General features: G+C 40.5%; 1 long non-coding RNA gene across 1 annotated transcript; it reads left to right on the forward strand.

The window, feature by feature from the left end:
- The first annotated feature begins 2,204 nt into the window (after positions 1-2,204).
- LOC116984217 lies at positions 2,205-21,035 on the forward strand. The gene is made up of 3 exons (XR_004414929.1): positions 2,205-2,215; positions 6,536-6,540; positions 20,944-21,035. It is a non-coding gene; the product is annotated as an uncharacterized LOC116984217 (long non-coding RNA).
- The last annotated feature ends 1,314 nt before the right edge of the window (positions 21,036-22,349 follow it).

Here is a 22,349-nt window from a genome sequence, read left to right on the forward strand (position 1 = left end):
CTGGGGCAGCAAGATTAACAAGCTCATCAGGAAGGCTGGCTGCATCCTGGGGGCAGAGTTGGATTCATGGGAGGCGGTCTTGGAAGGGAGGATGCTCTTCAAACTACAGAACAATCTGGACAATACAGCGCATCCCCTCCATGACACACTGGTCCACCTGAGGAGTATCTTCAGCAACAGACTGGTTCCACCAAGATGCAGCACAGAATGCCACAGGAGATACTTCTTCCCTGCGGCTATCAAACTGTACAACTCCTCCCCCTTCTGGCGTGGGGTAGACTGAGACCGACCCTACTGTCCCTCCATTTCTGTAGATATGAAATCATTTAAAACACAGATGCCTGCTTCTTAACTTACACCAATTCCCCCACCCATAACCCCAATGCTTAAATAACAAACTCGTTTTGTTATTCAATCTGATTATACTGCCCCTTTTTATTTATGGAATCTATTATGTAGCCTTTTAATCCTCCAAGATAACTGTGCCTGTCCCACCCTGGCCTTTTCGATAGTCATTAACTTAATCATTTCATTATTGACAGCTGCAAAGCTCTGGAATTTTCTCCCTAAATCTCCTTAGCTCTCTATTTTTCTCCATTAAGGTAGTGTTTTAAAAAAATATCTTCTCTCATATCTCAAGTGACTCAGCATTGTGAAGGCCCTTGGTTGTGCTACCATGTGAAAAGAGCTAAATGTTACAGTACATTATTTGTCGTATTATATAATACATTAGCGATGGCTTAAGGGTTATCCGTGGCAGCTCAGCAGTATTACAAATTCAGTGTAGCTATCACATTACATTTCATATACTATTTCAATTCTGAAATTTCCTCAAGAATTACATCACTGACTACAATAATAAATCCCGACAGTTCTATAAATCGCAATAGTTCTATAAATCAGAGCAGAGAGATTAATGACCAAGTATTAGTTTAACAGTGTGTAGGATGTATCAAATTCTACTTTTAGCACAGCTGTTTAGCACTCAAGAATTTCAGAAAGTAGCTGCTTGGTACAAATAGTCCCTTCCATTAGTATTTCACCATTTTGTCCTGGACAATTATGGTTATATTTACTGCACTAATTTTTAAGTTTTAATCAACAAAAGATTAAAAATTTACTCACCAATAAAACTTTATGTCAGCAGTAAATGATAACCATGAACCAATTACCAGGAAATATCTTTAGAGATAGGCACATCCAGGAAATTGAAGAATGAAGATCAACTTCAGCTCTGCTTCTTTTAGAGAGGTAGAAGATTCCAACATTCATGAAGCGGGTGCTTCACCCAGAAATGCAAGGGAGCCAAAAATGAGCCTACTTTGTAATCTGCCATGAAATGGGATTAGCATTGAAAACAATCCCGTTGGATAAAATGGGCCACTTTCAACTCAGCCCATGCCTTGTGTTCATCGTCTGAATGATTCCAACCCAAAGGACAAGCTGATCTCCAGGCCTCACCAACACAGCTCTGCCCCGATGCTGCCCAGCCAGTGAGTGCCAATAAAATGGCAGATTCTGCCTGACCCATTTGATTGCCGTTGGCAGTGTGCAGTGTTAAAGGCCTTCCCAATTGTCCAAATGTCACTGATCAGCAGATAACTTCTTTTAAGTGTTAAGAAGCTGTGCGAAGAATATAATGTAATACTCCTTGCACATTGTTAAATTAAACTGTACTTTTGCTTACCTGTTCATTCAATCCATATTCAAATGAATTGAATCAGGTTACATTTTGCAGCAACAGCAGATATAAAGGTAAGGGGTTGCTGATCCGAGCCCATTATCTCAGCACAACTGAGATCCTCCCTGCATTGAGTTAGAAGCAGGTCAGGAGGGCAGATGCAATAACTGATGCACCAGCATATGACCTCCAGCATGTTTGTGCATTTGCAATGTCGAGCACGTTTGGGCATTTACAATGTACAGGCACAGAGATCAGAGCCGCATCGCTGTTAACCGGCGGCCCACTCAGGAAGAGGACAATGCGTCTCCAGGTTTTGTGGACAAGGCTGGTTGAGTACTAGACATTGGGCACAAGATTTCTACTGGGGGCAAATCTTGGAGCAATTCCCTCTGAAGTGAGCAACTTGATCAGCTACGATGAAAAAAGGCACTTAATTTGCCTGTTTAAGTTTGTGACAGTGGGCATCCTTCTGATTGAATCATTCAGAACCCTGGAAAATGAACAGCCCATGTTCACCAGGTTCATGCCATAGTGGATGGAGAATTAAAATTACAGTTCACAGAAAATCTCAAGGTGTACAGTGTGAAGGACCTGAAACCTATTCTCTGCCAAATTTCCATACATACAGTGAATGTGAAATCCCTGAAGCATCTTTTAAATCTTCTTCCCTTCAACATTACCAGGTATTGGGTGACAGCATGACATTTGGACATGACATTCCAATTTCAAGAAGGAAGATTCTTTTTGTGTTAAAGTGCAAGTAATTGACATTCCACAAAGAGGAGATTTTCCAGAACCTTTCATGATTACAATTTAACCTTTGGCTATTTTGGACAGGAAGTAGTCAAATTGAGGAGTTTATTATCATATGCACGGGTGCAGTGAGCTACAGGTAAAATAATTTTATTAAAAATGGATCTCGGAATATATCTGCACTCCAGTATTTACATCTCCAGATACAACAGCCCCAGCATTTTGTAAGGGATTGAATGAACTCCAGCCAGAATTAATAGATGTTAATTGGTGATGTCGATGCCCATGGCTAGTTAAAAAGTGAAGTGTTCCTTCTCTTACGTTTGTGTCAATGACTGCAAAGAAAGAGCAACAATGTGTGTGTTAGAATGAATGCAAGGTAGCAGGTTGCTGGGTGGCCACCAGGAAAGGCAGATAATGCAAGACTTCTCTGTGGCCATTCCCCTCTCTAACAAGCATCTCATTTTGGAATCTGTTGGGGGTAGGGGGTGGGAAGGGGGAGCAGTGGCATTGCAGAGGGAAGCAGCAGCAGCCAGGTGAGTGGCACAACAACTGGCTCTGAAGCACAGTTAGGGAGGGTTGAGAGTCAATAGTTAGGGGGACAGACAGGAAGTTCCGTGGCCACGAATGGGTCTCCAGAATTGTGAGTTGCCTCCCTGGTGCTCATGGTAAGAATGTCTCCGAGCAGCTGCATTGCCTTCTCACGTGGGAGTGGGAGCAGCCCGATAAATGTGGCATGTGAATAATTTGATCATTTGTGAGGATAAATGCTGTCCAAATGCTGCAATTAATTTAAGGGTGGCCCTTATTCTGCTGGGGCCACTTCTGCAGGAACAGCATGCTTCAATGTCTGTGTAGCCTGCCTCATTTTATGATTGAATATTTACATGAGCAAATCCCAATGTGGCACTGGAAAGCAGCACATGCAGGTAACCGGTTATAATATATTTACCCATTCTCTACTTTGTATATCATTTTTTTTTCTACCAGAGAAATGATTTAAGATTTTGCATTGTGATGTTCAAACACAGACTAACAATCCGTTTCAGGTTCTACAGGTTGAAACACTGAGGGGAAAAAATTAGGCTACATTCCAGAGTAGTACTAAGGAAGTGGTGAATTGCTATTGATGTTGTCTTTCCAATGAGACATTAAACAGAGGGCTCATCCATTCTCCAATGATGTGAAAAATCCAAGGAAACTAGTTTGAAGAAGAGGATAGACATTAACCCAGTGCTCTGATCAATGTTAACCCTTCAGACAATTTCACCAGACACAATCATCCTGTCATTATTACTGGTACAACATGTTTAATGTGCATGACTTGGTTGCCCTGAAATCTAAACATCAATGGATGTTTAGTAATAAGATCTTTTGAGGAATCTCAAGCTTACATATATCTAGGAACAGGTCAATTGAGCCCTCAAGCCTGCTCCTCTATTAATAACTGTTCCAATTGCAACCTCATCTCCATATTCCTAGCAATCTTTGATCACCTTTCACACCTAGCATAAAGCATCAGTGCATTCTAATGCTCTACTTCCTTTGAAGAAAGTAAAGCAAACATTTATTTTCATGCGTAGGAAAGAATTGCAGATGCTGGTTTAAATCAAAGGTAGACACAAAATGCTGGAGTAACTCAGCGGCCCAGGCAGCATCTCTGGAGAGAAGGAATGGGTGACGTTCCGGATCAAGACCCTTCTTCAGACCAATTTCTTCTCATGGGTGCCTTATCCATTTAATTCAAACATTGGCTCCTAATTCTGGATTCTCCCAATTCCTTCCATCCAATCCATCTTCAAGGTGTGATGCATGGGGAAGTATGGAGGTATTGTAAAGGACGCTTGCTGCCCTGGTCATTCCCTTTTCTCACTTTTTCCTCCTGGGAGAAGGTAGAGGAACTTGAAACCCATGACATCCAGAGCACATTCTTCCCCACTGCTGTCAAACTACAGAACCAATCACCTCTTTCACACCATTTTCTTGAAATTGCTGCCATGTGCATTTAACTGCACTTCATTCAGTTATTCTGTTATTGTATTCTAATTTTGTTTGCACTATAATCTTGCAACATTCTGCTGTTCTATATTTATTATCATTGCTGCATGTACACTGTTTACACTTTGACCTTGATGTGAACAAGGAATTTCATTGCACCCTGGTGTATATGAACACAAACCAATCTTATTCTGAATCCTCTCTGCAACCAATCTATCAAGGTAACACAAGGTCATTGAAGTTTCAATGAAAGCCTTTCACTCTTGTAAATGCCAGCAGATTCAAGTTGAGGCTATCCAACTGTTTCTCACAAGATAATCCACCCATTTCAGATTTTAGTTTAGTAATTCCTAGAATGCCAGGTGCTAGAGAATAAAGTCATTGAGAATTTAAGACAAAGACAAAGGAGGAGCTCATTCAGTCGATCATGTTTGTGCTAATCAAAAACAAATGTTATTCAACCAAAACACCGCCACAGCCTTCCAGTCCACATCTATTCACTGTTTACAGGGAGTAAATTGTTATGAGGGATTCTGACTCTACCTTCATTTCAGTCGATTCAGTCAAGAATTTATGTTCTTATATTCACTGAAATTTAGAGGGATGAGATGGGATCTTATAGAAACATATAAAATTCTTAAGGGATTGGACAGGCTAGATGCAGGAAAAATGTTCCCGATATTGAGTGAGTCCAGAACCAGGGGTCACAGTTAGGACATTTAGAAATGAGATGAGGAAAAGCTTTTTCACCCAGAGAGTTGTGAATCTGTGGGATTCACTGCCACAGAAGGCAGTGGAGCCCAATTCATTGGATGTTTTCAAGAGAGAGTTAGGGCTAACGGAATCAAGGGATATGGGGAGAAAACAGGAACGGGGTACTGATTTTAGATGATCAGCCATAATCATATTGAATGGCAGTGCTAGCTCGAAAGGCCGAATGGCCTACTCCTGTACCTATTTTCTACGTTTCTATGTTTCCAAAACCCAACACCTTCCGAGTGCAAAAAGAATCATCACCTTCCTGCCAACACATAAACGTGACGATTTCTATATTGCTGCCAATGAGAAATGTAAGATTCCACAAGTATAGAACTTAAATGGAAAAACCATAGAAATCATCTGCTCATTCTTTAAACTTAACTAAGTATAGGAAATGAAATCAAAAGCACTGCATATGCTCAAAATCTGAAATACAGTAAAAGCAAAAAAAACAGCTGAAAACATTTACTCGCTCGGATAAAACCTGTGGAAGTAGAAACAGTCAGGACTTTAACCTGCAAAATTAACTGGCTCTCTCTTTCTACAGACGCCGCCTGTCCTGCAGAGTGTTTCTCAGCAAAGTGCGTTTTAATCCATAATGTAATGAGCAGTTTCTATAACATTAAGTCATAATCTGCTGCAATTCGTCACTCTATGTTCTCCGATGACATTTCCTGCATTGTCAGTCATAAAAGATGAAATAGAGGCACATTTGGATAGCAGTTACAGGATCGGTCCGAGTCAGCATGGATTTACGAAGGGGAAATTAGGCTTGACTAATCTTCTGGAATTTTTTGAGGATGTAACTAAGAAAATGCACAAGGAAGAGCCAGTGGATGTAGTGTACCTAGACTTTCAGAGAGCATTTGATAAGGTCACACAAAGGAGATTAGTGGGGAAAATTAGGGCACATGGTATTGGGGGTAGGGTACTGACATGGATAGAAAATTGGTTGGCAAACAGGAAACAAAGAGTAGGGATTAACGGGTCCCTTTCAGAATGGCAGATGCAGTTTAATGTGGATAAATGTGAGGTTATCCACTTTGGTAGCAAAAACAGGAAGCAGATTACTATCTAAATGGCGTCAAATTGGGAAAACGGGAAATACAACGGGATCTGGGGGTCCTTGTTAATAAGTCAATGAAAGTAAGCATGCAGGTACAGCAGGCAGTGAAGAATGCGAATGGCATGTTGGTCGTCATAACAAGAGGAGTTGAGTATAGGAGCAAAGAAATTCCTCTACAGTTGTATAGGGCTCTAGTGAGACCACACCTGGAGTATTGTGTGCAGTTTTGGTCCCCTAATTTGAGGAAGGACATTTGTGCTATTATGGGAGTGCAGCGTAGGTTTACAAGGGATGGCGGGATTGTCATATGAGAGAATGAAGCGGCTGGGCTTGCACACTCTGGAATTAAGAAGGATGAGCGGGCATCTTATTGAAACATAAGATTATTAAGGGTTTCGACACGCTAGAGGCAGGAAACATGTTCCCGATGTTGTCGAAGTCCAGAACCAGGGGCCACTTTTTAAGAATAAGGGGCAAGCCATTTAGAACGGAGATGAGGAAACACTTCTTCACACAGAGAGTTGTGAGTCTGTGGAATTCTCTGCCTCAGTGGAGGTCGGTTCTCTGAATACTTTCAAGAGAGAGCTAGATAGGGCTCTTAAAGATAGCAGAGACAGGGGATATGGGGAGAAGGCAGGAACGGGGTACTGATTGGGGATGATCAGCCATTATCACATTGAATGGCGGTGCTAGCTCGACGGTCCGAATGGCCTACTTCTGCACCTATTGTCTATTGTCTAAAATCCAGCCAGTTTATCTGCTACGAAACAATTTATTTTAGTAGTCCAAAATTAAATAAAGAAGCACAGGAATCATTCATGATACTTATTTCATCATTTGATATAATTAAGTTCATCAAAATTGTATTCAGTGAACCACTAATTAAATTGGATCTGCTGATATACTGCTTTCTCTGTTACCAGGGAAAGCAATATATTCCTTTCCTATAACTTTTGTTCCATGGTCTGCAATGTTTCCATGGTTGGGGTGAGAGCAGTCCTTGGCGATGCTGAGCGCCCTCCGCAGATAACGCTTGCTTTGGACAGACTCAATGGAGGGGAGCGAGGAACCGGTGATGCGTTGGGCAATTTTCACCACCCTCTGCAATGCCTTCCGGTCGGAGACAGAGCAGTTGCCATACCATACTGTGATGCAGTTGGTAAGGATGCTCTCGATGGTGCAGCGGTAGAAGTTCACCAGGATCTGAGGAGACAGATGGACCTTCTTCAGTCTCCTCAGGAAGAAGAGACGCTGGTGAGCCTTCTTGATCAGAGTTGAGGTATTGTGGGTCCAAGAGAGGTCATCGGAGATGTTGACTCCCAGGAACCTGAAGCTAGAAACACGTTCCACCTCCGTCCCGTTAATGTGGATGGGGGTGTGCGTGCCGCCCCTGGACTTCCTGAAGTCTACAATGAGCTCCTTGGTCTTCTTGGAGTTAAGGGCCAGGTTGTTGTCAGCGCACCATGCTGCTAAGTGCTGGACCTCCTCCCTGTAGGCCGACTCATCGTTGTTGCTGATGAGGCCAATCACCGTTGTATCATCTGCATACTTGATGATGGTGTTAGTACCATGTACAGGTGTGCAGTCATAGGTGAAGAGGGAGTAGAGGAGGGGGCTCAGCACACAGCCCTGTGGAACGCCGGTGTTCAGGGTGAGGGTTGAAGAGGTGTGCTTGTCTAACCTAACAGACTGGGGTCTGTTGGTTAGAAAGTCCAGTATCCAGTTGCAGAGGGAGGGGTCGATGCCCAGGTTACCGAGTTTGGTGATCAGTTTTGATGGTATAATGGTGTTGAATGCTGAGCTGTAATCGATGAACAGCATTCTTACGTAAGTGTCTCTGTTGTCGAGGTGGGAGAGGGCGGAGTGAAGTGCCGTTGAGATGGCATCCTCCGTACTCCTGTTCTTGCGGTAGGCAAACTGATAGGGATCCAGTGTGGGAGGTAGGCAGCTTTTGAGGTGTGCCAGGACCAGCCTCTCGAAGCACTTGGTGATGATGGGGGTAAGTGCAACTGGGCGGAAGTCGTTGAGGCTTGCCGCAGTGGAGTGTTTTGGCACTGGCACGATGGAGGTGGTTTTAAGCTTAAAGCTAGTACTTACCCAAAGTTTACATTGAAATAATTGGCTTTGATCCAAAACATCCAACCATTGTCGTTACTTTGCTTGCCTCATCCACATACTTGGTGAAGCCACTTTAAATACAAAGAGAGAGAATGACTGCATTAATGTGCTTCACCATGGATGATAAGTGGTTTAGAATTTCTGAATTAACCACCATATTCTACCTAATACATTAGAAATTACCATTCAAAGCCCTTTATTTGAACCACCACCAGTTTAGTGTTTTGCTGTCATTTAGAATCATTAGTAGCTAACAAGCTTTTAATTGTTCTAGCAGAATGTGAAAAATTGTGCAGTTACCAATTAATTGGCAGGTGCACTTTCATTCTGCGAGCACTAATCACAGCTCAGTTTTGTGTTTTTTCTTCTTGGCTATTTGCTTCCTGAATTCTGACTAATCACTGGTTGCAATCAGCTGAAGTCAATTAAATATTTTTCCAACCCAAATTTAAAAGTTAAAATGGAGGAAATGTAATCCACAAATGTGTGCAGGTATTATTAATTAAGTTATATCAAAATGCTTTGGCCACCATTTTAATGCAAGCATTTATGTCTACCTTGAAATAATGAATTGATATTAAAAAAATAACTATTTGTGCAAGAAATAACAAGAACATGTTGCATTGAATAACCCTTCAGCAATCAATAAACTTGGACTGAGTAAACTAGTAAACTGAAAGAAAATGTATCCTCAATATATCAATCCTTTTGCGAAACAAATAGCATCAATACCTTCAATTTTCAACAGTTTTAATCTTCAGTTTTGGAATTTAATCAACCTTAATTTTTTTGAAAGTTTGAGTTTAATTAAAGATAACAAGATACTGTATCTCCAGATAATTACCACAATAAAACATACATTGACTAATAAATGTCCTTCACTGTACAAAGCTGGCATTTCCAAAACAATCTACAAGCGCACACACAGCTGTAAGCAGAAAGATCAAGATTTGTGCAGTTCAATCCAGACAAATCATTTCTTAAAATATTATATGGCATATCTTCTCCTTCTGTAGAATCCCTCAGGGACAGGGTGAAGAATAATTGAGTGAGATTAGTTTATTGTCACGTGTTCCACTTGGGGGACTAGACGTGATCTTGAGCTTGTCCCAGCAGCTCAGTCCTGGTCACGTAGTAGAAGGCACTGCAATCTCTGCTTGCCTGAGGGAAGGTAAGCAGCAATGGCAGCCTCGGACTAGCCCCGGCCACTCAGTCTTGGCTTGAGTGGAGGTACTGGCTGCCTTAGCCTTGTCCAGGAAGCTCAGTCTTAACCACACGGTGGTGGTCTCGGGTTTGTCCCAGTGACTCCTCCAATTCCAATATACACACACACTCCACATCACACACACACTCACTCACACACTCACATTATATGTGACAGTAAACTTTCTTGAATCTACTCACACGGCTGAGCGCGGCCTCTCCACTGTGGGGCTTCCGCTGTCAGCGGAACTTCCGCAATCAGTGTGACCTTTACACTTACCAGAAATTGTGCCATCAGCGCGAGCTCTGCACTCACCGGAAATTACGCAATCAGCACGACCTGTCCACTAAGTCACAAAATGAGCGGGACTTTTGGACTAAACACAGTCAGACCTAATAAAGCATTTATTCCTTCCAAACAAAGTCAGACCTAATAAAGCATTTATTCCTTCCAAACACAGTCGGACCTAATAAAGCATTTATTCCTTCCAAACACAGTCGGACCTAATAAAGCATTACAGTTTCAAGCACAGACAGGGCAGCAGGACAAACAACTCATGGCATTGTCATTAAGGGCTAACAAATCATTTATTGCAAGTACATTGCAGACTCACTGTTCAGTTGATTCACAGCTTAGAATGACAGTCGTGGCCTCACCCTTGCAATCTTGTAGTGACTGACTCACATCCAGGCATCCGGGGTTTTATAGTCCTGCCCCCCCCCCCCCCAGAAGGGGCGTTACCTTCATTGGGGTGATTGACAGGTGGGAGGACCAATCAGCTGATCACAAGGTTTTTTTAAACGCTCATAACTTTTTTATTTTTCATCGATGGGAAAAATGCTCTAGGCTCGCTCAGCGGAGGAGGACTGTGAGTAAGATGGCCAAAAATCACAGCGATACAGGGTAGCGTTTTTTCTAAAATCAATATGCAGCGCAGACAGGGTCAAGGTGAGACTTAATTATATAGATAAATATCTATATGTATTTAATCAGAGCTGATTAAGAAATTTCACTCTTGAAGTATGGTGTTCAGATCTGACATCAAAAAACACATTAAAACGTGATTACCCTCCCCCCACCACTAACCAAACCTTTCAGATCAGCCCCTTGAAAAGTCAACATTACATGATCCTTTTTTATTGCTTTTTTTTGTATTTTTCCAACAGTGGTTTTGGTGACTTGTGTACAGACACTTATCTGCGTTGCCTCTTCACTTTTCTTGGATTCACATCCTTTTGATGCTATTTCCAGTTAAGCTCTCTTGAATCTCCTGAACCTTCCACTGCACATTAAGCAATTCTCCTTTGATTGATACAGCAGTGGAATACTATACTCTTTGTTTTCCTATTCCTGTTTTAATTTATTTTCAACCTTAGTACTTTCCACCTATCGCAAATTGTATATCTCTTTAATTTTAGTTTATTTCTATTCACCTGTAGTATCCATAATTTTAAACCAAATTATGTTCAGCATTTCAATGATCAACACAAAATGCTGGAATATCTCAACAGGACAGGCAGCATCTCTGAAGAAAAGGAATGGGTAATGTTTCGGGTCGAGACCCTTCAGAAGGGTCTCAACCCGAAACGTCACCCATTCCTTCTCTCCAGAGATGCTGCCTGACCTACTAAATTACTCCAGCATTTTGTGTCTATCTTCAGTTTAAACCAGTATCTGTACGTCCTTCCTATCCATTTCAATGACATGAATGTGTAAATCTTTGTTTAAAAAAATCATATTTTACCTGGCTCAATATTTCTTTGGTGTAATCATTCCTCTTTCTAAAATCTACCTTGGATCAAGTATCAAGAGTGTTTAATTATCATATATACCGCAGCAGAACCTTGACATTCTAACTTGCAGCAGCATAACAGACCTGCAAGCTCGGTATGCATAGATAATATAGAATAAGACAAAAAAATGGTAAATTAACAATCCCAATAGTACTACAGAAAAACTTGAAGTACTTAATGCAACCAAAGACAGCAATATTTCGTAGTTGAGGTTAGAGTTGCATAGCATTCAAGATCTTTCAATGTTCTGTTTTTTCACAGAATCACACAAAAGGAAATAGGTTATCTGGCCTTATTTGGTGTATGTTGGTATTTCACAATGCAATCCTCATAGTGCCATCTGCCCACGCGAGACCCATATCCTTGCAAGGTGTTTGTTATTAAATTATCATCTATCACTGTATTGAATGCTGCAGCTGGATGTGCCTCCAGTACCTACTTCTAGCAGTACAATCTGGACCTTAGCCATTTGCTGTGTAAACCCATTCTCCACAAGCACAGTTTGGTTCTTTTGCCACTCTCCTTCAATATATGGCCACTGGTTCCTGACTCTTTCACCAATAGAAAGATTTTTCTCTATCTCCTCTGTCAAGTTCAAGTTCAAGTTCAAGTGAGTTTATTGTCATGTGTCCCTGATAGGACAATGAAATTCTTGCTTTGCTTCAGCACACAGAACATAGTAGGCATTTACTATAAAACAGATAAGTATTGTATTGTATTGTATTGTATTCAAATTTATTGTCATTGTCTCAGTTAGAGACAACGAAATGAATTTCCCTTACAGGCAGTATCATAAAAATAAAAATAAATAAATAATAATAAATAATAAAACATATTAAAAATAAAATAGAATTTAAAAAAAAGCACAAACACTGAAAGTCCACGACACAACATAACACAGTGGCACCAAGGTGAGGAAGGCACCATAGTCCAGCCAGCCTATTATTAAATCAGATAAGGGTGAGTTTTTAACACTGCCTAAGGATATTAACAAGAGGTTTGCCCAATTTTATCACAATTTATATACATCTAAAATAAATACAGATGTAAATAAAATTACAAATTTTTTAGATAATTGCAAGCTCCCAAAATTGGATAGTTTAGAACAAGAGCATTTAGGAGCACGGATTACTAGTGAAGAAATAAAACAAATAATAAACTCACTGAAAAATGGGAAGACCCCAGGACCAGACGGTTTTAGTAATGAATTTTATAAAAGATTTCAGGAGTCAATTATACCAAGATTATTCAATTTATACATGCAGGCTTATACCGAAAATAAACTACCAGAAACCCTAGCAGAAGCAACAATAACACTTATACCAAAAAAAGATAAAGATTTAGATGAACCGGGTTCTTATAGAGCTATTTCACTACTAAATACGGATCAGAAAATTTTAGCAAAGATTCTAGCCAGAAGGCTAAATATTTATATTAACAATTTAATAAATACGGATCAAACGGGATTTATACCCAAAAGACAATCATTTAATAATTTGAGAAGGCTTTTCAATATAATGTACTCTCATAATGAGGACAATGAAGATATTTCAGTTATCACGCTGGATGCAGAGAAGGCATTTGATCAAGTAGAATGGCAGTATTTATACAAGGTACTTCAAAAATTCAATATGGGAGAGAATTTTATTAGATGGGTTAAACTACTTTACGATAGACCTACGGCAAGAATATTAACTAACAATACGCTATCTCCAAAATTTTACTTATCAAGGGGTAATAGGCAAGGGTGTGCCTTATCACCATTGCTATTTGCCCTTATGATAGAACCGTTGGCCGAAAAGATTAGAAATCACCCGAATATTCACGGATATAACACTAAGGATTCAAAGAATAAAATTTCACTATATGCTGATGATATTCTTTTATATATTACTAATACACAGACGAGTATACCCACCTTATTAACACTAATTGAGGAATTCGGCTCTTTTTCAGGATATAGAATAAATTGGGATAAATGCGAAATTATGTCTTTAAAACCACAGGATTCGAGACACTTACTAAAATTCCCCTTCAAAATTGCAACAGAAAAATTCAAGTATCTGGGTATTCAAATTACGAGAAGACACAAATCATTATTTAGTGCCAATTTTATACCACTATTAAATAAACTGAATGATATGATTAAATTTTGGAAAACACTTCCGCTCTCATTGATAGGTAGAATTAACGCTATAAAAATGACTTTCTTACCACAATTAATATATTTGTTTCAAGCGATCCCAATATATATTCCAAAATATTTTTTCAAAAAACTAGATTCCACTATCACTAATTTTATATGGGATTACAGAACACATAGAATTCAACGAAAGCATTTGTGCAAATCTAAAGAAGTTGGGGGTTTATCATTACCTAACTTTATGTATTACTACTGGGCAGTGCATATTAAGAACATAATGTACTGGCTGGATAGTTCCACTCAGCAGTTGGAGTGGATAAGAATGGAGAAAGAGGAGTGCTATCCGCACGATATAGGAACGATCCTGCTCTCACCGATAAAATTGAATAGTATAATATATAAGAAGAACCCAATTATTCACAATATAATAAGAATTTGGAAACAAATAAAAGTATCCTTGAAATTAAATAATTTATCAGTACTAACCCCACTATTGAACACCCCCGCATTCAAACCTTCTCTCATCGACAACACATATCAACAATGGGATAGACTGGGGATTAGGAAGGTAGGGATATGTATGAATTGGGTAAACTGTTATCATTTCAACAATTAAAATTTAAATTTAAATTGAAGGATAATCAATATTTTAAATATATACAGGTATGTGACTTTATGAAGAAATATATACATAGATTTCAAACTATATTTTTAGACCCTTTAGAAGAAGCAATGAATATTAAGGCTGATTCACAAAAATTAATATCATACTTTTATAATAATATATTATATAGAGAATCACCCTCAACAGAAGCACTAAGGGAAGATAGGGAACATGAGCTAATGATAAAGATCTCGAAGGATAGATGGGAAAAGTATTTGATGAATACACATAACTGTTCTATTAATACAAGACATAATTTAATTCAATTCAAATTATTACATAGACTATATTATTCAAAAACGAGGTTGAATAAATTTTATCCAAACGTCTCTCCCAGATGCGATAAATGTTTGTTTCAAAACGCTAATTTAACACATTCATTTGTAGGATGTACAAAGTTGAATAAATTTTGGAGTGATATATTTGATATATTTACAAAGCTCTTCAAGTCAAGAATAGAACCCAAAATGGAATGGATTATATTTGGAATAATAGGAGAAGATACCAATTTAAATAAAGACCAAAATGTTTTTTTTAATTATGGGTTAATAATTGGAAAGAAATTGATACTTACATTTTGGAAAAATACAACCATACCAACTGTTAAAATGTGGATTAGGAATATGATGGACATAGCACGCCTTGAAGAAATGAGACTCCGACTAATGGATAAATATGACCAATTCTTAAGGAGTTGGTCTCCTTTCATCGACTTTTTGGAATCATGTGATGCAGCGGTACCATAAGGATTGCTGATTTCAGTTCATGACGTGGATAGATCTACATCTCCGAATATAGATTTGAAAAATTCTCTTTTAAGGGGCCTTTTCTTCTATTTCTACTTTCCACCTTTTCTTTTTTATTTTATTTTTTTATTTTTATTTTTTATATCCACACTTCACATTTGTCTACTCTCTACCATCTATTTTTCCACTCTTTCCCCTTTCTATTGTTTTCTTTTTCTTGTCTTGCCTACTCATAACATAAAACTAGAGGTTGTACATAGAATGGATTACGGTATGACATAGTTGGCACCTAAAATTAGGTGCCATTGTATTGTTTTGTATTGTATTAACTTCTAATAAAATAAACAAAAACAAAAAAATAAATAAATAAATAAAATAGAATTTATAAAAAAGCACAAACACTGAAAGTCCACGACACAACATAACACAGTGGCACCAAGGTGAGGAAGGCACCATAGTCCAGCCAGCCTCCCCTCCGTTCTTCCCAGATGTTCACTCGTGGTCGAGGCCTTCCTAGCACCCGCAGTCGCCGCCCTGGGTGGCCCGATGTTCAGGCCCTCACGCCGGGCTGGTGGAGCGCCGACGCCGAACCCCGACGGTGAACATCCTCCACCTCAGCGACCCGGACCTCCAGATCAGCCGCCTCCCACAGCCGGAGTCCGCAGCTCCCGAGTCCGCAGGCCGAGCCGGGCAGAGTCACAGGACCCCGCGCTGTCCATCAGTGCCGCCCACGTTGGGAGCTCCGCAAACCGCAGCTCCATGATGTCGGTGCAGCAGGTCCAGCACTCTGGGCTCCAGACGGCGATCCCCGGTAAGGCATCGCCAGCCTCGCGATGTTACAGCGCTGTCTCGCCGCTGCTGGAGCTCTGGTCGCAGGAAAGGCCACGCCAATCCAGTAGTTAGGCCGCTGGTGGTGGGGGGGGGGGGCGAGGACGCGACTCGAATAATAGTCGCGTCTTCACCAGGAAGCGGCTGAAGGACGGTATCCCCCGCACCGTGCCCTCTTCCCCCACATCAAAACACAAAAAAAACACCAAAAAACACACTTTTACATAACTAAATAAACAAAAAAACAAAAAGATACCGGGCTGTAGGTGGAGGCTGCTGGCACCAGTGCCACCGGAAGTACAACACCAGGTTTAAGTGTGTCCATATACCATAATATAAATATATACACACATGAATAAATAAACTGAAGAGAATAAAGAGAAACCACGCAGGTCACGGGGAGAATGTACAAACTACGTACAGACAAGCACCCGTAATCAGGATCAAACCTGGATCTCTGGCATTGTAAGCGCTATAAGGCAGCAAATCTACCACTGTATCACCATCCTAGGTCTTCATATTCTTCGTATAATGAGATGCCCAGAACTGGACACAAAACTTCACTTGTGTCAAGCCACAATTATATAAAGATTCACCCTTCATGTAGTTGCACTGTATGTCTTATAGGTAAAAACCAGGATCCCAGACATTTTTAAACTATTTTCTTAACCTACCTTTCCACTTTCAATTACCTATGCATGTATCCCTCAAATCCTCCTGTTCTTGTAAAATTGTACAATCTGGTTCATTTCCCTCCTTGTTCTTTCCTCCAAATTGTCACGTCATATTTATCTGCCTTAGGTTTCGATGGTCATATGTTTGCCAATATCACCAGACTGTCTGATCATTACCTACCTCCGCATGGTTTATTATATTTCCAGATTTACTGTCATTTGAGAATTTGGAAACTGAGCTGTGTCCGCCCAACTCCAAGTTATATTAATACCAGACAATGAGGAATACACCTTACTCCTCCTTCCACTCCATAAAAACAGCCCATTGCCACTATCCTGTTTCCTGTCATCTGGCCAATTTCCTATCCCTGCTGCTACAGCTCCTTTTATTCCATGAGTTTCAATCTTGATGATGACAAGCCTTTAATGCGGCACTTCATCAAAGTCCATACACAGCACATCAACTGCATTCACCTCATCAATCCTCTCTGTTAGCTCGTCAACAAACCCTTTCAAGGTAGTTAAACATGATTTGCCATTAACAAATCCACATCAGTTTTCCTTAAATCAATCTGTGCTTATCCAAGTGTCAGTGAATCTTGCCTCTAATTGCATTATTTGTCTCTAAAATTTCCTCAAGACTGGGGTTCACCTGAGCGGTTGGTTTGTAATTACTGGGCTTATCCCAACATGCTTTTCTCAATAAGCTGTGCTGTTTGAAACTTTCCCCAGCATTGCCCATGAATCTACAAATGCTTGAAAGACTATGGGCAGGGCCTCTTCATCTTCCTCTTCTTCTTCTACTTCTTCTCCTTCTTCTCCTTCTTCTCCTTCTTCTCCATCTCCTCCTCCATCCCTCCCCCCCCCCCCCTCGCCCTCACCCCTCCCCCTCTCCCCTCCTCCCCTCCACTTCTCCTTATCTACTTTAAATACAGATAGCCTTTCCACTACCTCCTTGTTATCAATTTAAACCTATCCATATCTCAATAATATCCTCTTTTGTTAAGTCTGCACGCAATTTTCTTATAGCATTGTAAAGTCATACCGCGTAGAATTAGGCCCTTTGGCCCATTGTAATGACCGTTAGGAAGCCACTTATAATAATATACACTATTCCCATTATATTCTCCCTTTATTCTCCCATATTATATCACTAACTTGAAGCAATTTACAATGGCTCAATTAACCCACCAACCTACCCATCTTTAGGATGTGGGAGGACATTGGAACATCCAAATGAAATGTAAGTGGTCACATATAGAAGATGGGTTGGTTATTAAGTTTAAAGAGAACATAAAAGTTGTTGGAGTTGGGGAGAGTGAGAAAGGCTGCCGAAGTAAACAACAAGATATAGATCATTTGGAGAAATGGGCGTAGTAATGGCAGAAGGAGTTTATTCCGAGTATGTGTGAGGGATTGTACTTTGGGAGGTTGAATATGAGGGGCAAGTATACAGTTAATGCAAAACCCTCGACAGCATTGATGTACACATGGATCTTGGGTTCCAAGTTCATCGCTCTCTGAAAGTGGCAACACGATTAGATAGAGTGTCTAAAGAAGGTGTATGGTATGCTTGTGTTCATCGGTCAGGGCATTGAGTATGTGTCAGGAAGTCATGCTACAGCTTTACAGAAATTTGGTTAGGACCCATTTGGAGTTTTGCGTGTAGTTCTGGTCGTTCCATTACAGGAAGGATGTGGAAGCTTTGGAGAGGGCGCAGTAGATGTTTACCAGAATGCTGCATGTATTAGAGAGTATTAGCAATAAGGAGAGGTCAGACAAACTTGGATCGATTTCACTGGAACACATGAGATTGAGAGGAGATCTGATAGCTGTATTTAAAATTAGAAGAAGCATAGATAGAGGAGATAATCAAAATATTTTCCCAGACAGGAAAGATAAAATACTAGAAGGGCAGAGCTTTAAGATGATACTGGCAAAGTATAAAGGAGATGTGTGAGGCAAGTTTTTTACACAGAGAGCAGCGGGTGTCTGAAATGTACTTCCACCATCAGAGGTTGTTGTGGAGGCAGATACAATAGGAACATTTTAAGATGCTTTTAGGTGGGCACATTAGTATGCAGGGAATACTGGGGTTAAACATCACATGCAGACAGAGGAGATCACTTTGTTTAACTTGGCATCATGTTTGACACAAATTGTGCACAGAATGGCCTGCTCCTATGCTGTACTGTTCTATGGATGTTTAACTTTCCACAAATTGCACCAGAGGTCAGAATAAAAGATCAATGTACTTTAGGGCAAACACTAAAAGACCAATGTACTCAGATTAAAGACCGATGAATGAATCTTCTTTTTAGTCAGTAATTGCTTTCTCACTTTCCTAACTATTTGCATACTTAGAGAAGATTATTGGTGCAGACACAATGTGTCGGAAGGAACTGCAGATGCTGGTTTAAACCAAAGATAGGCACAAAAATCTAGAGTATCTCAGCGGGACAGGCAGCATCTCTAAAGAGAAGAAAAGGGTGACGCTTCGGTTCGAGACCCTTCTTCAGACTGAAAGTCACGGGAAAGGGAAACAAGAGATATAGAGATATAGACGATGATGTGGAGAGATATGGAACAAATGAATGAAAGATATGCAAAAAAGTAACAATGAAAAAGGAAACTGGCCATTGGTAGCTGTTTGTTGGGTGAAAATGAAAACCTGGTGTGACTTGGGTGGGGTAGGAATGGAGAAAGAAGGAATGTCGGGGTTACTTGAAGTTAGAGAAATCAATAATCATACCCCTGGGTTGTAAACTGCCCAAGCGATCACTTTTTATGCTAATCACCCATCTTGGTTGATATGCCCCCTCATTTCCTATTTTTTACTTTTCTTTCTTCCCATTACATTAACAACATGAATATATCTGAGCAACCTGTTCTCAAAGGCCATCTATGGCTCATTTAAAACTTTGCGTTGAAACCTTTAATTCCAGTTTATCTAGTTGAGATCAGTCCTCACCTCACTAGAATTGGCCATTCTTCAACTGACTATTTTCACCTTAAAGCAATTCATAAACTTTTCCATAGCAATTTTAAACCTTATCATACCATGGTTACTGTTTCTTAAATGTTCGTCCATTCATACATCCTCCACATGGCCCACCTAGCACCAATGTCTCCTTCCCAATTTAGTTTAGTTTAGATTAGTGTGGTTTTGAGATACAGTGCAGAAACAGGCCCTTCGGCCCACCGAGTCTGCACCAACCAGCGATCCCCGCACATTAACACTATCCTACACACACTTGGAATAATATACACTATTTACACTTATACACTTATACCAAGCCAATTAACCTACAAACATGTATGTCTTTAGAGTGTGGGAGGAAACTGAAGATATCGGAGAAAACCCACATGGTCACGGGAAGAACATACAAACTCGATACAGACAGCACCCGTAGTCAGGATCCTGGGTCTCTGGCGCTGCAAGCGCTGTGGGGCAACAACTCTATCGCTGTGCCACCGTGCCAGCCTAGGATCAGAATTTAATGCCATTCTATTTCTCTAAAGCAAAAATTCCTCTCCTTCATTCTTCCTTACATTATTACTCTCACACTTTATAATGGAATGGTTTAAAGTATCCAGTTATTATTGTGCCACACTTTTACAATTTTCCTGCCAACTTGCCCCTACTCTATACTAGCCGGGTGCCCATTTTCCAAGTGGTATAATCATAACTGTTTTTTCTTAAGTCTATCCCAATCAATTCTGTGACTGACCATTCTAGGATTTTCTCTCTCTCCAGCGCAGCAAAATTCTCCTCAATCAATACAGTCATTCTCCCTCATTCCTTTCTTCCCTTCCTTATCTTTTCTGGACACCATATATCAGGGAATATTTAGCACCCCGCCCTGTTCTTTTCTCTAGTCATGTATTAGTTGCATTCACATTATATTCCCATGTTACTAATTGTGCATATAGCTTTCCAACCCAGTATAATATACTTCAAGTGTTTATGTACAATACACTGTAGACCTACTTTCACTCTTGTACTTTCTTGTACTCTAGTCATAGCGAAAGGGCATGTCTTCTTGCTCTGGTGCCATCTACCTCTCCTAACGTTTATGCTCTTTCATATCCATCTCAATTTTCCTCCCCTCACACTAGCTTAAAATTCTCTGCACATTTGTAAATTTCCCTGCATGCTCCTCCTATTTCTACATTTGCCAGAATATGATTACCACTCATGAGGCCCTGGCTCTTAAACATTTTCCCAACTCATTTAGATCTTGTATATATAGATTTCAGAAAGGTATTTGACAAGGATTTATATGATAGGCTGCTCTGAAAGGTTAGATTGCATGGGATCCAAGGAGAGCTAGCTGACTGATTAGAAAATTGGCTTTATGGAAGGAATCAGAGGATGATGGTGGAAGGTTGCTTTTCAGACTGGGGGCCTGTAACTAGCAGTGCCTCATGGTTTGGTGCTAGACCCACTGCTGTTTGCCATCTATATCAATGATTAGTATGAGAATGTACAAGGCATGATTAGTATGATTAGTAAGTTTGCAGATGACACTAAAGTGGGTGGTATTGTATATAGCAAAGACGGTTGTCAAAAATTGTAGCAAGATCTTGATCTGTTGGGCAAGAGGGCTGAAGAGCTGAGGAATGTATAATGGAGTTTAATACAGAGATCTGCGTGGTGTTGCATTTTGGGAAGTCAAACTTGGACAGGGCCTACGCAGGGCTCTAGAGAGTGTTGTAGAGCAGAGGGATCAAGGAGTGCAGGCACATAGTTCCTTGAAAGTAACATCAAAAGTAGATAGTGTTTAAGAAGGAACTGCAGATGCTGGAAAATAGAATGAAGGTAGACAAAAATGCTGGAGAAACTCAGTGGGTGGGGCAGCATCTATGGAGCGAAGGAAAAAGTAGATGGGGTGGTCACAAAGGCTTTCGGCACATTCGCCTTCATCAGTCAGAATATTGAATATAGACATTGGGAAGTCATGTTATAATTGTACAAGATATTGGTGAGGCCGCATTTAGAGTATTGTGTTCAGTATTGGTCACCCTATTATAAGAAAGTTGTTGATAAGCTGGAAAGGGTGCAGAAAAGATTTATGAGGGTGTTGCCAAGACTCCAGGGCCTGAGATATTGGTTGAGCAAGCTGAGTCTTTATTCCTTGGAGCGCAGGAGGATGAGGGGTGATCTTATAGAGGTGTATAAGATTACGAGAGGAATAGATGGGGTGAATGCACAGTCTTTTACCAGAGGATACATAGTTTTTGGTGAGGGGGGGAATGATTTAATGGGGTCCTGAGGCACAACCTTTTGACACAAAGAATGGTAGGTGTATGGAGCAAGCTGCTGGAGGAGATAGTTGAGGCAGGTACTTTCACAAGATTTAAGAAACATGGATGGGCTTAAAGGGATACGGGCCAAATGCAGGCAGGTGGGACTAATGTAGACGGGGCATGTTAGTCGGTGTGGGCAGGTTATGCCGAAGGGCCTGTGTCCACGTTGTATGACCTATAACTCTATGACATCTGCTTGCAGAGGTCATCCCTTATTCTCATGTGACATTGACACGCACCACATCTGCTGACAGTCCCTTTCCCCCTGCACGATACTTTGCCCTTGCTCTGTGATGTCTTTTACCCTGGTACCAGGGAGGCAATATATATTGCAGGACTCACGTTGCAGAATGCAAAACCACCTTTTTGCCACCTCCACTCTGTGGAATACCCTAAGGTTAATGCTTTGCTCACCATCATTGCTCTGCTTGTGCTCAATTTTTGTCAGAGGTGCCCTGTACTCTGGACATATTCTTGATGAAATTATTTTTGCTCTATTTTTTCCTTTTAAGTTCATCATGTAACAGGAATCTTTCCCAGCGTGCTCACCTACATTCAACACATCCACCTAGTCTATTTTGTACCTATCACTGTACCCAGCAATACCTC

Source organism: Amblyraja radiata, chromosome 2 (assembly GCF_010909765.2).
Source record: "Amblyraja radiata isolate CabotCenter1 chromosome 2, sAmbRad1.1.pri, whole genome shotgun sequence".
Classification (NCBI taxonomy): Eukaryota; Metazoa; Chordata; class Chondrichthyes; order Rajiformes; family Rajidae; genus Amblyraja; species Amblyraja radiata.